A 13,538-nucleotide genomic window follows, 5' to 3' on the forward strand; every position below is an offset into this window, starting at 1 on the left:
GCCAGGCATCCTTATTATCTGGCCTGACAGGTGTTCTGCTTACACTCTCTCCATCTGTATCCATGCAAAAGAATATAACAAAAGAGAGAGGTCACAGACTGGTGGAGGAACAGCTGACAACAAGGTCCTCATGGACTTTGAAAATAGAGTCATCCAGCTGGCCGGCAAGGATCTGGACCATTCCTGTGCTGACGGTGAGGTTGGTGGTGCTCAACCAAGTGAAGATCCAGCAGTGCAGTATCCATCAGACAACCATGCTGTGAGTGAGTTCCCCTGTTCCGCAGTCTCCTGCCATGCACTAATTATGTCTCCTTGCTCTCACAGGCAAATCTGGGTCTATGACTCAAACCCTAAGAAACCTCAGAAGGAGAATCTGATGACACCCTCATTGAAGACCCGTCACAGTGCTCACCCACACCCTCCACCAGCGCAGAGACACACTCCTCGGTGGGACCTAGTTCTAGAGTAGTCTTGGGATCACAATCTGGTGAACACACTACATTGTTTGATCCACAGCGGGCTGTGGCAGGGACTTCCCAAGTCTCCAGCACTCAGAGGACTGCTGGAGGTCAGGAATCTGCTGAATCCAAGTCAGAGGAGGAGCCTCTGGACTCAGTTATCCTTCAGTTGCTGAAGCTGCAAAGGCAAGCTCGAGAACATCAGGAAGGGATGTCTGCTGCACTCCTCAGATTGCAAGGCACAATGGAGGAGCCCGTCCACCTTCAGTGTGAGGTGACAGCACTGGCATACCAATGCATCGAGGCCAACACTGGTAGGATGGTGGCCACCATGGAGACCTTGGTCCAGGACATTGGTCCTGCACTGCTGCAGGAGCTGCACTCCATTGCTGAGGCACTTACAGTCATCCATCAGTGCCAATGTGAGAGGGGGTGGGGCATCCCGAGTTCACTACAGCCGCCCCTTCCTCTCAAGGAGTCAGCCAGGGGCCCTCAGGCACACATAGGGAGAAGGATCAGCAGGTGAACACCCCGGAACCATCCACCCAGGTGATCTGGTAGTGCCCGGCACATCCGAATCCCCTTTTCCTGTGACCCCAGCAGCCCCAACTCCGCAGGCTGCAAAGGGTGTCACTGTCACACAGCAGGACCCCGAAAGCAGGCTGGGACCCTGCAGATCTCGGCCCTCTGGAGGTAAGTAGCAGTCACCAGGCTGCCTCCACCATCGCTGTGGATGTCGGGGAAGCACCGAGACGTAGTGGCAGGGTTAGGAAGGCCAAGAAGATTTAGTTGCACAACATTGGCATGGGTGTTAATCATTTGTACTTAATATTGGCTATTGTAAATACACTCCCAAGAATGTCTCCTTGCCTCTAGCTGCTTGTTATGTTGAGCAGCGTTGGTGTGAATCAGATGTGAAACCTCGTTTTCTGCACAAAACGAAGGCTAGTGTTGCAGCCTGGGGCCTCTTCCCTGTGCAGTGTGTAACATTTTGAGCTCAGTAATCGTCCGGATCCAAAGTCACTGTCCAGATTAGTGATGCGTGCACTTCCATGTGGCTCGTGTTTGCTGCAAGAATCTTGCATGCAAGTGTTACTGAGTTCCGTGATGTTGTCTGTGTGCTCTCAACACCTTTGAGATGGGCGCTCCCACCACCCCCCACAACGCCCCCCCTCCCCCTGAACCCTCCGCCCCCGCCCCAAACCATCTTGACACCATTCCTGACGGGTGAAGGTGTGGTGTGAAGGGAACAGGTAGTGTGAAGCCTGCCAAAGGATTAAGTTGTCTTAAAATCTATGTGGCCGTTGTTACTCAGCAGCGCCTTGTTGGTGTGAGTCTCTTCACAGAACGTATGCACACTGCCCTTAGCCAGACAGGTGTCAGACATTCCCATGTGCAATGTGAAGATCTCAAGAGTGTTCTCACTGCATCTTGTCCTCATCCTCCTGGAATCTTGCGGCAAATGAGGGCCTCACGTCTACACTGGCCTCGTCCGGCCAGTGCAATGGCCTCAACGCCTGCACCCTCACCTTCCAGGCCATCATCACCCTCATCCCCTTCGACTTCCTCCTCATCGGAGGAGACATGCAGCTCTTGCATCTGCTTATCATCCAGGTCCTCCCCCCTTTGCCAGGTTGTCTAGAGCAGCAAGCCACTATGATGCGTGACACCCCCTGGGGAGTGTACTGGAGTGCTCCACCAGATCTATCCATGCACCAGAACCTCATTTTCAGGATGCCAATTGTGTGCTCCACCAAACTCCGAGTTGCGGCATGAGCCTTGTATAACTTCTCTCAGCAGCAGTCTGAGGCCACCGCACGGGTATCATCAGCCACATCCTTTGCGGGTAGCCCTTGTCTCCAGGGAGCCAACACTGCAACCTTTACAGCCCCTGGAAGGTGTCAGGGATCTGAGACCTACTGAGGATGCACAAGTTGTGGACACTTTAGTGCATGTTGCACAAACCTGCACGATCCATTTGTTAAGGTCGCAGACCAGCTGAAAATTGAGAGCTGAAGCCTCGGTTCACATACTGGACTGCTTGTTGCCAAGGAGATTTAAGAGCCTCATGGGTACAGTTAATGGCACCCTGCAACTGTGGAAATCTGGAAATCTCAGCAAATCCCAGCGCTCTTGCTTCCTAGCTTGCCTGATCCATGGCAAAAAGGGCGTCCGTGACCTCCTGGACACATTTGTGGGTGGAGGCTGGCAAAATCCAACAAAGGTCCCCAATAGATCCCTGAAAGGAACCACTGCCGTAGAAATTGAGCACAGAGGTAACTTTAACTGCCAATGGCGATAGATTCCTTCTGAGTCCCTGTGGTGCCAAATCCTGCAGAAGGCGGCATATGCGCATGACCAGTTCCCTTGACAGGTGTTGGCGACAATGGGTCTTGCTCATCTGCAGGTAGCACATGCACCATCTGTAGACCCTGAATCTAGCGAGGCGCCTACGAACGACAACTCAGTGGCGTTCATCCTCTGCATGCGGAGGAGGGCGTGCCGACCCTTGGATTTCAGGGTCTGCTCGTCCTTTTGGTGGGCCGGTGTCTCCATTGCATTCTTCTCCATCTTCTCTCCTGCAAACAGGCAGACAGCGAGATCACCAGGCTCCGTGTTCCAGACGCAATTGTCTCTTACGGGCCTTTCTTGGTCAAGTCATTTTCCTGCAGCTGCCTCTCAAGGCCCCTTCACGCATGCCGTAGAGTCCAGGCCACCACATGGATGCCCTGCCCAGTGTTTAGTGCACATGATGGCTCACCAGGCCCCCATCCAGCACTGCCCCACACCACATGACCGTGTGCCAGCAGCTTCAGCCACTCGACTGCATCCTGACCTCTCACCTCAGGTGCAGGCAATATCCTAAGCTGCACTCCAAGGTTTTGTGGTTTGCTTGGATCATGAGGCTGACTTTAATGTCTACTTAAACATAATGCAAGGGATTAGGAACACACCCCTCCGCCAGTGTTCCATGGCCGCATTTCCCAAGGGGATCCTTAAGCTTGCCCAGTCGCCCAATGGTTCTGCAGCACAATAGCACTCATTTGAGTTTGAAGTGTGCACATGAGGGGCTAACAGTAGAGGAGTGATCATTGGCACTGTGAGGAGTTAGTGCTGCTAGAGTGGGCACCATTGCTTGAATAGACTGACTCCAAGCATGTCAATTGAGCTGAAGCTAAATGCTCTCAGTTGCAGTGGAGTGCTCATCTTTGGCATGCTTCACCATTAGGCAGGCTATTTTCTTCCCCCCTCCCCACACGCCATGTGTGTTCATGCTCAAACTTCAGTCAGCGCTGCCATGAAACCAGCCCCCACCTCAACAAACACTGTTGCCCTTGCCCAGAGAGTGCCTTCTACTCCTTCTCCCCGGCACTGCCACCCTTGCCTCGGCACCACAAGCCAGGCACAAAGACGCCGCTGCAGAGACTTGCCTCTTCCCCCACCTGAACCTGTGAAGCCATTGGGATCATCTCGAGCACTGCGCAAAGCTGTGTGCACTCACCTCCGTGTTCCCCTCAAAGCTGAGGTCACCAGGTTCATACCTTTTAAAGGCAGTTGTAAATTACACTGTTATAAAATGACGCCATCGTGGGATTTAACTTTGACGTGGGAGGATGATTCCGTTGTGTGGCCACAATAATTAGATGCAAATTAATTAAAATTTAGTTCCTGATGTTCAACGGTGAGAAATGCAGTCCGCCATTGAAGGGGGAAGTGAACAATCGCATCCTAGATTTACGTGGTTGGGAAACGCCACTGCCGCCTTCTCACAAGATTCTCTGATCTCGCCACCAAAGAATTTAAATGCAAAAAATAACAATTTTAAAAACCGGGAAAAATGCCCACAGATTAGAATCAGTCACCGGAACATGTGGATGATGAAAATTCTGTCCAAACATTTTTATTTTTAAAAAATTAATATCGCAAACCTCATCCACCCGTGGATGAGTTTTCCTGATAAATGCAAAGGCCGCCTGGCCGATTCGCCCGCCTGCCAACCATAACGTTGGAGTGACACCAAAGAATCTCAGTTAATTATTTCTTTAATGGCTTTAATAGGCCTCTTAATTGTCACTGGGTGTGCTTCCAACTCTCGTGCGCGCCTGCCGACTGAAATATCGTGCGAGTGCGCGATGACATCAAGACACTCGCCTGATGTCATCATGCGCTATTTCACGCTCGAGCAGGTCGGGTGTATGCCCACACACCAAACGAAAAATTCTGCCCCAGGTGTGTTATCAGAAATGCCCTGTACTTTGGGTGCCTTTCCTTTCCTTTTCATGGGAATGAATGTACCCAAACCATCTCTTCTACGAAGACCTCCCATTGCTCATTTCCTATCTTGCCTGGCAACCTTAGATTCCAGTCCAGCTGAGCCAGATCCCTTCTCACCTCATTGAAATTAGCCCTCAGTTGATCCTCAACCCCAGTTGAGTATATTCACATTCAACTTTTACTTGGCTTTTTTTCATAGCAACCCTAAACTTATTGATATTATGATCACTGTTTCCAAAATGTTCTCCCATGGAAACATATTTCGCTTGTCCCACTTCATTCCTGAAAACTTGATCCAACACAGGGTCCTTCCATTTTGGACTGGAAGCACACTGATGAAGATAAATCTCTTGTACATATTTCAGTATTTCTTCCACCAGTTTTCCCTTTACACTCTTATTACCCATACTATGTAAGGATAATTGAAGTCCCCCCTTAATGCTGCACTATAGTTCTTTCATCTTTCTGCAATTTGCCTGCAAAGTCTTTCTCCGTCCCAATGATTTGGTGGCCTATGTTAAGCAGCAGCAGTATAATAGCTCTCCCATTGTTCCTCAATACTGATCTAATTGATTTTGTTTTTGCCATCCCAACATCACTGCAACTCCACATTTCCGTACCTTTCCACCATTCTGCTGTCCCATCCTTGAACTCCTCACACCAGTTGGAAAATTGTGACTGGGTGGGAAGTGGCCCTTAGGGGCCTCAGTTGAGGCAAGTGTGAATGGGTCACCCAAGGCCTCACCCACCTCCCGTAAAATTGCGGACAAGTTGAGGGCAGGCAGGAAGGCGACGGGAAGAATTTTACTGCCCCTCGTCTGCAAACCCACCTGTGAGGGACCTTAAAATTCTGCTTGCCCCTAATCCCATGTTTGAACCAGGTCTACATTAACACTATATCATCATTCCATGTGGCTATTCACCAACCTCATTCACTACACACTGTGCATTTATGCACATGCACTCCAATCCCATCTTTGTCTGCCTTGCCATTTCCCCCTGTTGTATTCCCCATATTTCTGAATTACCCTTTATTCTAAGGCTTTTTGCCATCTACAGTCCTCTGTGTACTTTCCATCTTCCCTCTAATGTGTCATCCAGGTGCCTCTCCATCTGCCAAATTAGTTTACACCCTCCTTCACACTAGTTAACTTCCACATGAGAATGTTCGGCCTAGGCTGTAGAGGTGCAACTCTTCCATATTGTACATTTCCCTCCAGTTTAGAAGTAGTTCTAAAGCCGTTCAATTCATTTTTCTAACTACACCTTAATGTGTTATCTAACGGCTCCCATACTCACTAACACATGGCACTGAGTAGTACAGAGATTACTACCTTTAACCTTTGCCCTCATAGATGATACCCTACCTGTCGTACTTCAAAACTGTCCTTATCAATGCCATTGGTTCCAACGTGGAGCATGGCTTCTGGCTCTTTCCCTTCCCCTCAAAAGATGTTCTGCACCCAAATGTGATGAGAAGAGACTAATTAATGGATGGGTCAAACAGATATGAATGGATAGCGGGCACTTCGCCAGCATTTAATATTTTTAGGAGAAAGGGCACTAATTGGCAAGGGGTGACATATTAACCATTGATGTAACCATTCCATTAAGCAAAATTATGCAGACAAAATTTCTAATTGCATAGGGCAACGGTGTATTGGAAGTATGTTTATGTTAAATTCTTGCATTTTCATTTGGAGCTATTTTTCAATTCATGTCACTAACTAAAATGGATTAGCAGTGGTGTGATAAATGAGATTCTGCTTAGGCCTTGAAATTGCACTGTGGCTCTTTAACATGCTCATCTGAAATTTCGCTCTCTATTGCTGAAATAGTGACAACAGTAATTTCAGCCAAAAATGTTAAGGACTTGTACCTATTACCCATAATGTAAATTCAATACTTTAGTGTTGGCAGTTACCACAGGCACAAAAGGTGCCAGTTAAACTCTGCCTTGCCTGACCACTAAAAGCAAAAATAAATACATATTCTTTCAAGCAGGAGTCTCAGCATTTTGTTTGATAAAATCTAACTTAGGTCCTTTGTAGAGAACTAATTTTGTACATTTCCTCCACATAGCCAGTCAACTTATTTCCTTATAAAGCACCAGAAGATCACAGTATTTTTCCAAGAATTTTTCATAGAAAGTACTTTCAGATTAAAATTGTTTGAATTAATTTTACTTTCAGTAATTAAATTGAATCTTTGAATAAGTACAATGGACTGTTTTGTTGTTACTTGCTTCTGAGTGTAAAATTACATTCACTATTATTACTCATTGTTCAATTTTATATGTATTTACAGAGGCAAATTAATTATATCGTACAGTGAAATTGGATTAGCTACAGATGTTGGCCAGCTAAGGATGCCTAAAATTTTAGATAACAGTTCATTTCTGGGCCACGTAAGAAACAAGGTTTTTGGGATGGAATTGTCTTGTGAAATTGTGTGAAGACATTAATTTGTTCACTTGAAACCCCTATACTATTTAAACAGAGGCACTAAACCTTGTAAAGTAAATCTCATTAATACTTTTCATGCTAGTATTGTGCAGAGCAATATCACCTTAGATATCTATATGTAAAAGTTTGATCTATGAACTGAGACACAGGAGATTAGGTTGAAACCACCAACCCCTGTGAGGCAGATTAGCATCATAGAGTAAATAATACAACATAGATGGAGGCCATTTGACCCATTGTGTTTGTGTCAGCTCTTTCAAAGAACTATCCAATTAGTCTTGCTCTTTTGCTCTTTTCCCATCTGCAGTTTCCTTCATTTCAAGTATAAACTCAATTCTCTTTTAAAGTTCCCGTTGAATCTGCTTCCACCACCCTTTCAGGCCTTTCATACAGATTATAACAAACAACTGAGTAAAAAATATTCTCCTTATCTCCCCTCTGGTTCTTTTACTGCCAGGCACATGATTTTTAATTATAGCGTTTGCAGAGTCTATAATTTTTTGAAACCAATTAGCTATGAGATTTTTCTTTCCAGCAACAAATTTTCCATATTTTCCATTGTCAACAAAATTTACCAATAATGGGGTTATGGTAAACTTTGGGCACATTTGTGTGACTAGAAACTAGCCCACCACAAGTTCATTACATTTGAATCCATGGCCTTGCTCATTCCTTACCTCTGTAATCTCCACCAACCTTTCAAACCTCTAAGATATCTACATTTTCCCAATTCTGGCCTCTTGCGCATCCCTGATCTTAATTGCTCCACCATTGGTGGCCATGCCGACAGCTTCCAAGGCCCTATGCCCTGGAAATCCCTCTCTAAACACCTTGTCAGGAAACCTAGACTTACCTAGCCCTGGCAGGCCGTGAGTTTCGATGCATGCACAGTGTGCGGCAGCCTGTCTGACCACACATGCTCTGCTCCGAGTGTCTTCTCCAGCAGTTAAAGGCCTCGGGCATCCTAACAGCATTGCACTTGCTTGAAGGGAAGAAAGGAACGGCATGAAAACCAGATCACGTGATCGTGAGTGGAGCACCATAATCAAGAAGAATCCCAGGTAGGTGGCAGAGGGTGGTCCCAGTTAAAGAGGGAGAAAGAGTGGAGCAAAGCAAGGGGCTCCAAGATGAAAAAGAGCTGTGGTTGGCAGATATTAAGTTATGGGGGCTCAGGATAAGCCCTGAAGATCTAAGAAGGCAGCAGGGGGTTAGTGACCCTGCTCTGCCAGTCGTTGGGGTGAAGGTAACTCTTTGGAGCAGTAGTGCTTTGCTCAGTGTGGCCGAAAACTGAAATTATGTTTGCGAGTCGGTGCTGGAGTGCAGACTCAGATATCCAGGGGAACAGAGTCTCAGGAGACAGGATTGAAACCCTGCGATGTGGGCCGTTATTGAGGCTGTCCGAATGGGAGCAGCTTTTGGAGAGAATTCCAAGTTGAGACCTTTGAAGATTGAAGACTGAAATCCCTTATGAGAGAGACAGAAGGTGGAATTTCCCGTGCCTGAGGCTTCAGGTGTGTTTATTGGCGTAAAGCAGACAATATTGCGAGAAGGCCAAAAATCGGTTTCACAACGTCTTGAAACCAGTTTGCGATCGTCCGCTCTGCCTGTCAGTAGTGGGCTGCGTTTCCACAGTCAGACATCGGGAACCTCATTGTAATACATCCGCATATCATTAAAAGCCCAGCCTGCCGGAATCATCCCCCCTCCCGCCCCGCTGGATCATCCGCTCATGCCGGTACAGAACACGTCTTGACGAGTGTGACGAGCGGAAGTCGGTACTTACCTCCAGGGCCTTGCTCACATCGCAGACATCCAAGGAGCAGAAGGTGCTGGAGCCCAACAGCGACGGGGCCCTGGAGGCATTTCCATGGCATGCTGGGTGGATTCTCACGGACATGGCTCTACCACAAAGCAGCTCATGGAAGGTGGAAAGTCACCATGGAGGGTCTGCTCACAATGGATGATCATCAAGGGGGTGGAAATGAAGGCCCATCTGTGTTTGGGAGAGGAAGATGTACAGGAGGAGGGGGGCGCTGGTAGGAGAGGAAGATCTAGGTTTGACTGGGAGAATAAGGTGTGTCAGGGGCAGGGGTGAGGTTGGGAGGGGTGGAATGAAGGTGTCGGGGGGGTGGGATGAGGTTGGGAATGGGGAACAAAGATTTTGTGGGGGTGAGGTTGGGAGGGGAGGGAGCACGGGGGAGGGGGGATTAATGGGGGAGAAGACGGCAAATGGGGAGGTAGGTATAAGGGGAGAGGGAGGTATGAGAGAAGGAGGTCCCGTGGGGGGAAGGAGTCCAGAGAGGGGAAAGAGCCCAGGGGGAGGAAGGAGTCCAGGGGGTGGAAGGAGTTCAGAGAGGGAAGGAGTCTAGAGAGGGGAAGGAGTGAGGGTGGAGGAAGAAGTAAGGCTGCAGGAAGGAGTCAGGAAGGGGGAAGGATTGGGCGGGGGAGCAGGGAGGTGGGTGAGTCTGGGGGAGGGGGAAGAAGTTCCAAGGGAGGAAGGAGTTTCAAGAGGGGGAGGAGTTCGGAGCAGGGGGATAGCCAGGTGAACGTGCAAGCGAGGGCTCTGTTGAGTCCATGATTCCTCCTGGGGAGCGAACTGAAGGTGCACTGGGGAGGAAGGATTGCTGAGAATGACCGAGGGAAGAGTGAGGCAGTAGGGTGGGAGGGTGAGGCTGCGGCGTTATCATTAGAAGGAGCAGCAAGGGTGGGGACTCGGAGGCAGAGACAGACCCTGGGGTGAGGAGGAGGAGGTCGGAGATGTTAATGTGGATTTGGGTGGGAACTTTGGGAAGGAAGGGAATGTGCACGTCCGCCTGGACATCCCTGAAGGAAAAGGATTGTGGCTGGGAGATCACGGCGGGAGGTGGAAAGTGATGCCAGGGTTTGTTGACAGTGATGGGGGAAGGGAAATGGATGACTGGGGGAGGGGAAAGGACAGGGAACCTGAAGAAAAATGTTAGACACAATATGCCACACACACACTTTTCCCTCCAGAATCACTCGTGGGCCGGCTCCATGCAGCTGAACCTCTAGTGGTAGGGTGGTAGTGGTGGGGATGCAGTGGGAGGGCTCGCACAGCCTGTGAATGAGGCTGAAAGAAACCATTACACATTATTCAGTGAAAGTAAATATCTTTTCAGATTGTAAAGTGATAAAATGTGTTCACCCGTGCAACCAACTGTGATCAGAATTTCTTAACTTATGAATGCCTTAGACTTCTAGGTGCTGTCCTGACATCCACAGCAGGTGTGGAGACAGCCTGTGCAATGGTTGGCCCTGTTGCGTCTGCTGACTTCAGCCTGGGTCCTTTGGAGAGCCGAGGCCTTGGCTTGCTTTAGCTGTTCTGTGTGCCAGCTGTTCCTTCTGCAGTAACAGAGGACAAGGTTGAGGGGGGTCAAAGGCAAACGGAGCTCGGAAGGAGAGGACAGCCTCTGAGATTCTGAGTATGTCCAGCTGCTGCTTCTTTACCCTTGAGGTACCTGAGGGCTGAGGCCTGACTCCTTGAGGGCAAGGAACAGCTGGGGGGACATTCAGGTGCCCCATTTCCTTCTCATGTTACCACTGTGGGAACTCGCCCATGGCTACCATGATGTAGTGCAGGTCTGCATGCATCTCTGTGTTTTGCTGGACTAGGGTGTCCATAGCATCCGCCATCATCTCCATGGAGACCTCCATATGTTCACATGTGGGCACCACTTCATCAGAGAGCAGGTGTACGCACTCCTCCGACTAGTGAGCCATTCCGTTGAGGGCTTCGAACAGCTCTGTGTGATGCTCCCCTGCCTTCTGCTGACTCTCCAGTTGGAAGGCTGAATCCAGAGGCTTGTTGTCTGACTCGGTCCTCACAGATGCCTCTTCCCCAGCAGTTCTCTGAGTGCCGGGGAGCTCGCACGAACCTGCCTTCTCCTGCTGCGGATACATGTCCGTGAGGTGACCACCAGATTGTGAACCTGAGCTCTATCTAGGTCCCATTGAGGTGTGTGTCTCTGCGCTGGTGGAGGGTGTGGGTAAGCGCTGTAACGGGTCATCCAGGCTGCTTATTTCTAGCTCTTCAATGGAGGAGGAGTCATCTTGGCTATAGGTGAGGGTGTGCATGGAGCCGAGGGATTGGCTGGCTGAGGGTGTCGGTCACTTGGCAGAGATCCCTGTGAACTTAAGTAGAGAAAATTAGTGCATGTCAGCAGAGTCAAAAGCAGGAGAGAGAGCATTCACATTTGCGTTGAGAGAGGGATAATGTGGCGTTCGTTCCTGACCTCACCATTGCCACAGGCACGGTCCACATCCTCTCCAGTCAGCACGATGGCACACTCCTCGAAGTGAGTGAGGGGACTAATGTAGGCCACTCCACCCCCGATCTGGGACCTCTCCTTGCTATTGTGAGCCAGCTTTTCCTGCATGAAAACAGATGGGGAGAGTGTGAACAGGATGCATGGCACTGCATGGAATGTTTGTGTGGTGAGCAGAGCCATGGACAGGATGAAGACACAAGCTCAAGAGGATATGAGCCTGATGGAGATGTGAGGGTGTGTGTGAGAGTTAGTGGTGGTGTCTCTTGAGGTGTGAGATCCCTGTGGATGTGTGATGTGTTTGTGGGTGTGTGAGTTGAGACTGATGAGAAGAGTTAATTACCCTGGCAGAAAGGATGAGACCATTAATCCTGTTGCATGACCGGGTGGCTGTTGTCTTTTACAGGGCATTAGTGCTGACCACCACTCCCACCGCCTCCCATGCTGGATTAGTGACCTTGCTTGCTGGTCTTCGCCCAGAGTGGGGGTAGAGGGCATCACAGTAGACCTCCGCAGCATCCAAAAGCCGCTCAAGGTACATGTCATTAAACCAGGGGGCTGCAGTCTTCTTGCCTTTTGGGGCCATGTCTTTTGTGCAGCAGTCTTGGGCTGGAGGCACTGAGAGGTGTGTGCGTGGCTGCACTTTAAACATGGTGCCCCGTGTGGTGAAGTGGCAGTTTGATGGCAATGTAGGCGAATGAGAGCCCTCCTGCCATTGAAACAGCCTGTTTCCCAGGAATGCATAATTAATGAAGCAGGAATGGGATGATACGGCGTGAAAAACTGCCATTGCGGCCAGCGGGTAAAATGTCCTTTTTCCCTGCCCGCTACCGCACTTAGTGTAAATCTGGAACGATTCCACCCAGGATTTCAATGAGATACGTTGACTCGCAGTGTTTACTAATGTCCGGGTGGGTTGTGGAGAAATACATGAAATCTGCCTTTGTCGCATTTGCCATTCATTGTACAATGTGGTGTGCTAGACCACAATTTGCCTGTTAATTCACAAGTACCTCATACTAACCCTGAATGTTAGAGCATAAGATAGATATTGTTAATTGTTATATTTTCCTGACCTTGTATAGTAAAATTTATTTATATTCGTTCAAAACCAGTGGAATCCTATGGCTTTATTCTCTTAGCAAGTGTCTTGAATCTCACACATAGTCTACCTTAAACAAAAAGTCCCTAACCAGATCATACCAAATAATTGGGCGTCTGGTCCAGAATTATAACAATTTCCATTTCCCTAAACCTCCTTCCTTCTTTAAAAAACTCCTTAAAACATAGCTCTTTGGCTAAGCATTTAGCCATCCACCATCATATCCCCAAATGTGGTTTGGCGTCAAATTTAGTTTGCTATCGCCCCATGAAGTGCCTTGGCATGTTTTACGACACTGAAGGCGTTTTAGAAATTCAAGTGTTGTTCTTGAGTTAGCTACTATCATTGCCAGTGTTAAACTTCTCAAGTGACCTAATATCCATTTATTTAAATAACAGCTGCAATACATATGGCAAGTGGACTCATGAAGAATCTGTCAAACAGCAAGGCACAAGAACTTTCAGTTTCACAATACTCTGTTAGAACTAATTGCTGCTGTGCAGAGAGGTGAGTTGATCATTTTGGATCTGTGGGTGCACCATTAGTGCCTGAGTAAACACTTTTCTTCTAAAATTCAGATTTTAGGATGAAATATGGAGGAAATTTAATGAATTTCACAAAGCTAGTAAGATGAGGAGCATAGGAATACACAGATTGGAGAAGGTGTTTTTCAATAGTCCCAAGTTTTTAAAAAATCCACAAAATTTCCATCCCTCAATTGGAACTTGCACCAAAAATTATCCAGCTCCTGTTGACCTTAACACGATCATCCACCTGCATTGTCTTCTTGACTATCTGGTTCACACATTTATCACTCTCTGTGTGAAATAACTAAAGAACTGGTATTTATATGGGACCTTATTACTTCCTCAGGGTGCCAAAGAAAGAACTTGCATCCATTTAGAGCCTTTCACAACCTCAGGATGTTCCAAAGTGTATTACAGCCAAAGAG

The sequence above is a fragment of the Cetorhinus maximus genome, chromosome 4 (assembly GCF_964194155.1).
Source record: "Cetorhinus maximus chromosome 4, sCetMax3.hap1.1, whole genome shotgun sequence".
Taxonomy (NCBI): Eukaryota; Metazoa; Chordata; class Chondrichthyes; order Lamniformes; family Cetorhinidae; genus Cetorhinus; species Cetorhinus maximus.